At 33.9% G+C, this 10,724-nt stretch overlaps 1 protein-coding gene across 4 annotated transcripts in view; it reads right to left on the minus strand.

The window, feature by feature from the left end:
• LOC128014153 (GRAM domain-containing protein 2A) overlaps positions 1-1,964 on the minus strand; it is a 32,899-nt gene extending 30,935 nt beyond the window's left edge. For 2 of the 4 annotated variants that reach the window (XM_052597490.1, XM_052597489.1), the window contains exon 1: positions 1,751-1,964. The gene's annotated coding sequence lies outside the window, so the exon portion shown is untranslated. The remainder of the gene's footprint in view (positions 1-1,750) is intronic. The other 2 variants (XM_052597491.1, XM_052597492.1) reach the window with 2 other exon arrangements.
• Positions 1,965-10,724: the final 8,760 nt, after the last annotated feature.

A 10,724-nucleotide genomic window follows, 5' to 3' on the forward strand; every position in this document is an offset into this window, starting at 1 on the left:
TCGTGTATATCATGCATGTACGCACTCACATACATCACACATGAATGCATGCAAGCTCACATATCATGCTCTTCTATGGTTATCTGATGAGGGAGGCTTATACTTTCTGATGAACTGGCTTTTCCTGCACATGCTCAGATGCATACACTCACGCAGGTCTGAATCTGATTCCACACAAGGCTTGTGTATATGCATGTGTTTCTCAACGCAAACAATTATGACATTTGCTTTTGCATTTGGAGCCAAGCCTTACTGTTTGACTTCCAGGATAGACAGAAGCCGAGCTGACCGCAAAACCACTCACTCCACATTCACTGTAACAATATAATGAGTGTTTCACTGCAAACGCCATGTGTACACAGCACACACTTCACCACACATCAGATCATATTCTCAGCACCATTCATCTATTGTCTAATGTAATAATATAAGGTTTTAATAGATGCTAATTATAGCCATAATACACAAGGGTGTGTGTGTTTACATGTTTAAGCTCTCGCTATAAGCATGAGGGGTCAGCGACTGTCATCTGCACTTAGTGCCACTGGAAACCCTTTTGAGCCGAGTCCACGTCACAGGAAAAACGAACAGTCTGCTTTTTCTGTTCAAGGTTATGCAACTTATGCCAAAACAAACACCATCACAGGCAATGCAAAGGGCTTGGTGTGTTTTCAATGACGGTTCTAGATGACCGCAGATGGCTGGAAACCCAAAAGACATAGTTTAACACAAAAGAGCCGCGCCGCATTAAATTACTTTCCTCCACTCTCCTTAAGTTACTGGTTGCTGTTTAACCCTTCCAGACACAGCAAGAAAGGCATTTCACTCAATAAAACAAGTCGTTATTGCTGTTGGGAATGTTTTTAGTATTTTCTCTATGCGTGTAAACAACTCAATGAAAGAAAACACAACTTAACAACCAAATATCTCAGCAGTCGTTATAAAATAATAACCTAATGTAATCAAACAAGTTCTAGTATTAAATAAAATGCTTAAGCAACAGTTTTCAATTACTCTCTTTAACCCTTTGATGCATGGTATTTACAGTGGATGGACCAATATTAAACCTTTCACACTGTCCTTGTATTTTTATTTACTGTTTCACAACATCCAAAATGGGCAACAAAAGTAGTGACTTTTACTTTTTATTTCAGAAGACACAATGTTTATTTACCAAGAAAGCATCCAAAAATACCAATTTATTTTAGTACCACGGTCCTGAATCAGGACGTTGTAATTATGTAGGCCTATTCCTTCAGAATACATTATATTATATAAAGAAAAATCATAATAATAACAATTTTAGTTGATAGTTTTGGAAGTAACCAAACACTGAGAATTGTATGTGTTTCTGATGTAATAATTCCAGCATATTAAAGGGTTAATAACACTAGCGATTGTTAGAAATGTCCTAAAATGTGGCTTCGTTGGTTGTTTTTTAATTAGAATAGGAAATACTCGCATTAAATATTGTTAATAGATGACTAAGTGATGATATAAAAGTGTCACTAAGTGTTCTTGTAAACATCAGTCAAAAGTGCTGGCTTTGGGATGAAAACACTGCAAACGTGGCAGACTTTCACTACTAATAACGAGACAGAGATGTTCGTGAATCCAGTAAAGCATCGTTTAGAATCGCTTTACAATCTACACAATTCAAGAATCCAAGTCTGAAATGCATTAATGCATCCAGTAATAACGCATTAAGTAACACTGCATGGAAGCGGACATGATTGTATCAGTCTCTTACCTTCAAACCGAGATTGCATGACAAACACAGCTGATGCGTTTCTCCATCAGGTCCGCGTGTACATTCACATCTGATTATCGCATATAAACATCAAACGATCGCAAAAACCCGAGATGACTCGCTCTTCGAGGGCACGAGCGCAGATCATTACCGTGCAACGGGAAATTCTGCAGACCGGTTGTGACTTGTTGCTGAGCCTTGCGGTGCACAGGGGCGTGGCTTGGCGAACAGGCTCCGCCCCTATCGTGACTGCTGCAGCCGCTTCTCAAGCACGTGGACGGATGTACCTAGCTTCCTCTCTTCCGTTCTGTGCGTTTCACATCAGCTGTGAATGAAGGTCAACAGCACTATATACAAACCTAGGGATTACTTACAAATTGTTATCTATAATGTTATATTTGACATCATAGCCTTTGCTGACAGAAAAAAATAAAAAAGACTTGTGTTACTCATATGTCAACTTAAGCTCTTCCTCAAGTTTGGAGTCCATACCTGGATTTTTATTGATGATCCTTTAAGAAATATTTTGAGTTTTGGTGTGTCATAATGCACTTTCTTTCTTTTTTTATCGCTAGAATTGTAAAACATGGGCATTGCTTGTTGGTTGGTTTTGGTTATGTTTATAAGTGGTTGTAATGTTGATAAACAGATGCAATTAAAAAATAAAACATTTTATTTGTTTACTTGCATGTTATGTGTCCATAACAAAAGTCAGAGAACCATGAGCATCCAAATATGATACTTCATTTTTAAAGTATTTAAAGTAAGTTAATGATACAAGAATAGACATGAAAAACGGTTCTATTAATTCATTCAAATAAATAATAGATAACTACATCAATTATTCTGGTCACACTTTTAGATTAGAGCCCAAATTATCACTATTAACTAACTATTAATTATGCTACTAATCATCATATTACTAATTACTGCTTATTAATACTTCGTAAAGTAGCTGTTAAGTTTAAGTATAGTGTGGGATTAAGGATTTAGAATAAGGTCTTGAGGAATTAGACAATAATATGTTTTAATTTTTAAAGTAATAATAAACAACCAATATCCCAGTAACATTCATGCTAATAACCAATTACCAATATTCGTATTAACTCACCAGAGTTTAAAGTGAGAAGAGTATATAAAAATCATGCATTTTAAGGCTTTAAATTCTGACTTAAAATTGTGTTAAATCCACTATTGTATTGTGAATAAATGTTCTATACACTCATAATTAAGTTAAATTACAAAATAAGTAACTGTAATAATATAATAAAAAATACATTAATCCCTTACTTTACTTTTCAAGGGAAAAGTAATTAAATTACAGTAACTTATTATTTAGTAACTAATTAACACTATATTTTAAATATAATAAAGAGGAACTATAGGGAGAATCAATAAATTATATATTATTGCTTCTGTGTAAATAATATTTAATAAAAGCCTAATCTATGAAAAAGTATTTGTAGTCTGATTACAAGTATTATAAAATGTATACTTTATTTTTGGTATCTGACTGCATATCCAGATTACATGTAATCAGTTACTACCCAGCTCTGACTATACAGATCATAAATTCTTCTGCAAATATCATTTAACAATAAAAGACACACAGATTGCATATGAGGTGGTGAATACATGAAATCATTGCTCATGTTTATGTATACAGCACATAGTTAAATTATATGTGGGGTAGTTCTCATTTATTTATCTTTCTTGTAACTAATCTTTATTGTTTTATTAATCTCTTTTGGTTTTATAATTGTTTTACCGTTTAGCTGGAAATCCAGATAAGCCAGTTTCCCTTGTGACAACTTTCCCCATAGTGTACCCCGTCTATCCTCCTTTTCAATACGTGTAAAAGTGGTTTTAAATTGAACAAGATGTGTAGGTTTAATGTCTACTTTGATTTGGATTCATTTGAGCCTAGCAGTTTAGTAATTTTAATCCATAAAAAAGCAACAAAGCATGCTGGGTCAAACAACCCAGAACTTGATTCGCCCCTTTTTGACCCAGCACTGGGTTGCAAAAATAACCCAAATTGGATTGTTTTTAACCCAGCCATTTTTAGAGTGTAATTACAAAATAAATGTAATTGTAATCATTTGCCGTTACTGAGAGTGTGTAGTTAAATTACAGTTGCTTACAAAAATGTTAATGATTACAAAGGGGGTTTCATCAGATTTTTCTTTCAACACACAGCCACATACAAATTTAATAGATTTCTTTGATAAATTGTTGTGAATGCTCTAAAATATGAGACACCAATGTTTCAGGAATGGGACACTTGCTTATTGGATTGCTGTTTTATTTCCTGTTTGGGTTTATGCATATGCATTCTTTTTAATATTAACAGTTTTTTTTCCAAGCCAATGCAAAGATGCAAAGATTTGATTTCAAAAACAGTATGATAGCTACTAAACTATTTCTTGTTATGGTTTTAAATCGGTGTTTAACCTCAGAATAATCTCAAAGTAAGTCTGATTTTGTGGTAGCTGTGCTTTAAAATGAAATTATTATAATCGTTATTCAAGCATTGAGAGATTTCAAAAGTGATAGTAATCAGGGTTGAGCACTACTGTACTGCCTGCTTTACATATTTGAAAATGATTAGCTGAAAACATTAGAGAAAGGTAATAAAATGTAAATGTGATTGTAATGGTTAACTCTATGCCTACTTATTACATTTTAGATAGGATATCTTGTAATCTGTAACCTACATTTTTAAAATATTCTTCCCACTACTGTATGTAAGGAACAGTAGCAAAGAACTGTAGTACTATTGAGTACAATGTAGGCTAAATGCATGATGGTAAAAGAATGTGGCAGTCATTCAGTTCAGTGGCATACACTGTATGTTCATTGTACCATCTGTCCTCGTCAGGCAATTTGCTTAAATCGTTTCATATCCTAGCAAGGCATTAAAAAGAGAACAGAGTGTTTTAGATTCACAGCAGCCCCTGTGGGTCTCATACAGTGGGCTGTTTGTGTTTGGCACAACACGCGCTTGCAAGGACTGTGGGAGAGCGCGCGACTTGAATTCTAATCGCGCACGTGCCTCGCATATAAAGAGAGACAAAACATCACGAGGGCTTCACAAGCTCTCTCATACAGTTCTTAGTATTGAACAAACGTTACATGTCGTGTATCGATGTGGCGAATATCACCTCTTATTTTCAGTGCACACCGTTGAATTCATGTTGTATTCTGTGTTTCTTCACGAGATTGATTCTCCTCACGCATTTAAGCGGGGGTTTCCATGGCAACTGCTGAATCCTCAAACACGCGCGGCTTTTCATTCCCGCGCTGGTCACCTGATGGCGCGAAGCTGGGTAACAAAACCGCACTAAAAAGTACCTCAGATGACGAAAACTGAATTTCGAGTAGTAAAACGTCTTTCCCTGTTTTAAATGACAAATGTTTATGATGTGAACTACCCAGCGGGCACCTTGATGCAAATTTGACTTCAAATATTAGACAAGATTTGATCAAGATGCTGCAAAACATAATTCCAAAGTCAGATTATACATCAAGTCCTTCCAGTGGTTAATTGGTAAAAATATTAGGTTCTTCTCATACTGGAATTGATTATGTGAGTATATGGGCCAATGTTTGACATTGAGTTGACGTCAAATCAACGTCGGTTTTAGGCGTTCAGTTGATGTCATATTGACATCACATTGATATCAACCCTTTATACAGTCTATGATATCAACCCAACGGGCAAAAGATTTCAAATAGACATCAAATTGACGTCAAACATAGTCATCAAAGAATATTTTTTTTCAACAAAAAACTATTTATAAAATAAACATGTAGGCATAAATTACTGATAATGAAAGAGGTGAATATATTATATTTGACCAAAAATATACTTATTTGCTTAATTACAAATTAAAAAAAATTATGCAGCATTTTTGCATCAAGTGTTGGTGCAGTGGATAAGACACATGCCTTTGGTGTGAGAGACCCAGGTTCATATCCACTGTGAGACACCAATGTGTCCCTGAGCAACACACTTAACCACTAGTTGCTCCAGATGTGTGCGACCTCTGACGTAAGTCGCTTTGGATAAAAGCGTCAGATAAATGAAATTGTAATACCAAGTATATACAGTATTACAACAACATGTTCATTTATGGAAAATTTACAAAATTCTGATATAAACCAGTGGAATTAATAAAACACGTCTTGTATTTAATACTGTTTTGTCATTATTCTTGTGGTCTAGAATAGGACATCAATGTGTAAAAAAAAAAAAAAAAAGCAAATCAAATGATTGTCAAAACTTGACGCCAATTTAATGTCAAGTTTTGACATCGATTTGATTTGCATTTTCGAACAATTCTTCAATGACTATGTTTGACGTCAATCTGAGGTCTATTTGACATCAATTGCCCGCTGGGTAGGGTTTTACGTAACATTACACAGGGTTTTATTTTCCCATAAAGTTGTTAGCTTAAGAAGATAAGACTGCTGTCGAGGACGAGATACTTGATTCATCCACCTTTTTGATGTGGATACTACTTCATTGTTTTGCTTACAGAATTTGGTCCTTATTTAGGGTAGAAGCGTGTCCGCCATGTTAGTGAGGGCAAGACTGCCTTAAAAAAATGAAAGTAAACAGGGGAGCTGCGGTTTTTACTGAATAAAAACACGATAACGTTCACATTTATCAACTGATTTAAGAGGTTTGTGATCTACGTGCAGTTAAAAAAAACTTTGCCTCCAGTTATCTAGTTAGGTTTGGAAAATTATTAATTGAGAGCTCACATTTGTCTCACTTGTTGATTTCGTTGATTTTTTCGGTTTACAAATCTGTTAATTTAGTATAACTGTGACATATTCATTTAATGTAATTTGAATGTACATTACATGATATTTAGTTGTTTTATTGTTTTCTCTGTGTCAATACCAACATTTTTCTTTCTTTTTTTCTCTCTTACTTGTGTCTCAGGTCAGAACACAGATACAGTGCACAGTAGAAATATAGTACAAGTGATATATTATATTAAAAGTATATGTAGTACAACTTGAAGTAAAGTGAATAATCTGAAAAGCGAGTGCAACGGTACAATAACATACTGGTATGTGATATAATAATAGCATAAAATTCTATGTATAATATGAATAATACCATAATAAATAACTTAAAAACAATAGGTTAATAATAACCAGAAGAATATGTAATATAAAGGGTGGAATAATACAGAATAGACAAAAATGAAGAATAAATTAATAGTAAATTAAAGAGTAAAATAAATAAAAATTGAAATGTAATTTTTAAATACTATTTGTGTAATAATTATTTATCAAATTAAGACACAACTAATGACACAACACAAAAAAATTGTGGACATGACTTTCAAATTCGCGAATCATTTGAGTCAGTTTGGGGATCGCGAATCATTTGAATCAGTTCGGGAGTTCGGAGCGGGTTCGGGAAACATTTTAGTCAGTTTGGGAGTTCAAAGCGAGTTCGCGAATCATTTGAGTCCGTTTGGGAGTTCGGAGCGTGAATCATTTGAGTCAGTTCGGGAGTTCGTAGCTGGTTCGCGAATCATTTGAGTCAGTTTGGAAGCTTGGAGCAGGTTGGTGAATCATTTTAGTCAGTTTGGGGATCGCGAATCATTTGAGTCAGTTCTGGAGCTCGTAGCGGGTTCGCGAATCATTTGAGTCCGTTCGGGAGCTCGAAGCGGGATCGCGAATCACTCGAGTCGGTTTAGGCATCGCGAATCACTTGAATCAGTTCGGGAGTTTAAAGCGGGTTCGCGAATCATTTGAGTCAGTTTGGGAGTTCGGAGCGTGAATCATTTGAGTCAATTCGGGAGTTCGTAGATGGTTTACGAATCATTTGAGTCAGTTAGGAAGTTTGGAGCAGGTTTGCAAATCATTTATGTCAGTTCGGGAGTTCGGAGCATGAATCATTTTACAATTTACAATTTTCATAGTCATGAAAATAAAGAAAACTATTTGAATGAGAAGGTGTGTCCAAACTTTTGATCTGTACTGTATATTTATATATATATATATATATATATATATATATATATATATATATATATATATATATATATATATATATATATAAAATGTATGTATGTAGGCTATGTATGAATGTTTCTCTAAATTGATTCTGAATAATTCAGATTGCTTTCATTTATTTATTTCAAAATGTTTTGTGTTATGTTGTCCATTGTTGATAGTTTTCATACTTAAGCTGTGAAAGGAACATTTTTAAGGGCTCAACACAACAGTTTTTATGATGCAGAAGCCACTTTAGTTTTTGATTCTGAATATTATTCAGGTGTTTTGTTATTTATTTCAGAAATCCTTGTGATATACAATATTCAGTTTGTGCTGGTCTGACTTAAATCAAAATAGTGTTTAAAAATGACTTTCTGTTTTACTTTGTGTTTGTGTAGACCATAACACATAAAAGTGCATTAATGGTAACATTAAAGAAAGTTCTTTATAAAAGTAACTAAAGAGTTACTTTTAATAGTAATGCATTACTTTTTGGTGTAAGTAATCAACAAAGTAATTGAGTTACTTTTTGAATTAAGTAACTAGTAACTGTAACTAGTTACTATTTCTTAGTAACTAGCACAACACTGGTGTTAACACATATGATTGTTTGAGTGCGAGTATGTGAGGTTTACCTTGCACAACAAAATCTCAAAGTATAGTTATGTTTATCACAGACCAGAATATGAGATGGTCCCCTCAAAAAACGAAAAAAAAAAATCAAAATTAATGATCATTATAAAATCATCACAATGAGTTCATCAAGATATTGCAGCTGGAATCACTTTGAGTTCCTGTGTTTTTCATTTCTAGGCTATTTACATCATGTAGTTTTTGTGTAAAGACACACGCAGTACATTATCAGCATTAAACAGCCTTTGCAAAGCTTTTTAAATGCAGTCTGTAGTATTAGAATATGAGCTGGTCATTCTGTCGATTCATTCAGGGCTGCTCTGGGTTTAGTACAAACACAACACTAGTCTAGGGAGGAATAGTCTTGTCTCTGAGAACAGGTTTCCTCAGTTTTCCTTAAGGCCGTCCTGGTCCAGTTTGCAAATGGCTAAAAGGGAAGAAAAAAGAACAGATAGAATCAGTTCACAGTTTTATGAAAAGCAATGAAATCCTTATAATCAAGTGATGATGAACTTAATCGGTAACACTTTTGAATAAAGATCCATTAGTTAATATTAGTTAACTACTTTAGTTAACATGATCTAAGCAAGAACAATACTTCTACAGCATTTATTAATCTTAGTTGATGTTAATTTCAACATTTACTAATGCATTATTCAAATCAAAAGTTGTGCTTGTTAACATTAGTTAATGCAGTGTGAATTAACATGAACTAACAATGAATAACTGTATTTTCACTAACTAACATTAACAAAGATGCATAAATACAGTAATAAATGTATTGTTCATAGTTTGTTGATGTTCGTTAATGAATTAACTAACATTAACTAAAGGACTAGTATTTTAAAGTGTTACCACGTAATCTTTGTAAATAAGTAACGGTAGTGAAATTAAAGAGAGAAGATTTACCTCCATCATTAATCTAGACAGTCAAAGGGCTCACTCTGTATATTGTGCTCATAACATCATTTAGTTTATTATATAAACGGCATACGGCAATAAGTTAAAACGTAATAAGAATTCATTTAAACTTTGAATTCTTATAAAGTCTCAGCTTTCACTGCGCTAGCAATATCGCTAGCCATTTATTAATAGTCTGACACTGGTGGTTAATTAAGCGGTCAACATAATGTTAAATGACCAAGAAACATCGAGAAAGAACAGCTGAGTCTTACCTGTGAAAAGATGACACCCCGAGATCTGTTTTTATTATCGTGTGACGGTTTGTAGCTGTCCAATCTGTCAATGAGTCAGGTACGTTTTCTTCTGTCCTGATGGGAGTTATGAGAGTTGCCCGCTCCAATATGGCGGCGACGTTGACGTGCGGTCGAGCGGCCAATGAGGCGTCTAGTCATGTTTATGGGAAATACGTTAAATATGGCGTCCGCAGTCATACACAGTCAATTATTTGGTGTCATACGAACATGTCAACGAAAAAAAAAATACTTGTTTGTTTTAATCTCGAATAATTAGTGGAACAGATACACATTTTGCAAATACGATCAATTTAAAGCAGGTAAAAGACAGCCCTCTTCTGGCTAAAGCCTGGTAATACAATTCCTGTTATTGATTTGGTCAGTTATTTGGAATATAGTTTTTTTCTCTCGCTCTTTTTCTCTAAGGTCATCTACTCTGCGTTTCTTATTGGATATTCTTTCAGATTGGCCTGGGTTTATGGTTCCAGATGGATGTTGAGAATATAATCGTAGTCTCGAGCTACACATCCCCCCCTTTAAAAACAAAAAGAGACTAATTTATTAACACCGAGGATAAATTGGCATGTAAGAACAATATTATGGAATATTATATCAATAATAACAGTAATAAACTCAAAATGATTTATAGGAACTCTGAATATATAAATATAATTCTTCAAAGAAACATATAATTAGAGAACTTTAACACAATACAAAAAAATGAAAGAATAGACTAAACATTTGGACCATAATGCTAATATATTAACCATATGGAAGCTTTTTTTTTTGACTGGGTTTATTTTAAAAGAGGCATCATAGAACATAATTAACTTTAGACATCTTTGCAAGTTATTGCAACCAAGTAATTTTGCATGAAAGTGTTTCATTTCCATAGGTATTTAAAATAAAAATGCAATTATACATATTTAAGTCTGAATTAGTATTGTTATCCCATTTGCAAACCTCTAGGGGTTCACAAACCCTGAAAAATCTCCCACTCGCTTGATTTAGTTTTTGTTTGTTTTTACTAAGTTTCGTCTTTGATCAGAAGATAGCTTCCAATTTTAATGCACAGCACATGCGACTCTTTTAGACGGATAAAACACAGACGATTACAGGGG

The sequence above is a fragment of the Carassius gibelio genome, chromosome B25 (genome assembly GCF_023724105.1).
Source record: "Carassius gibelio isolate Cgi1373 ecotype wild population from Czech Republic chromosome B25, carGib1.2-hapl.c, whole genome shotgun sequence".
Taxonomy (NCBI): domain Eukaryota; kingdom Metazoa; phylum Chordata; class Actinopteri; order Cypriniformes; family Cyprinidae; genus Carassius; species Carassius gibelio.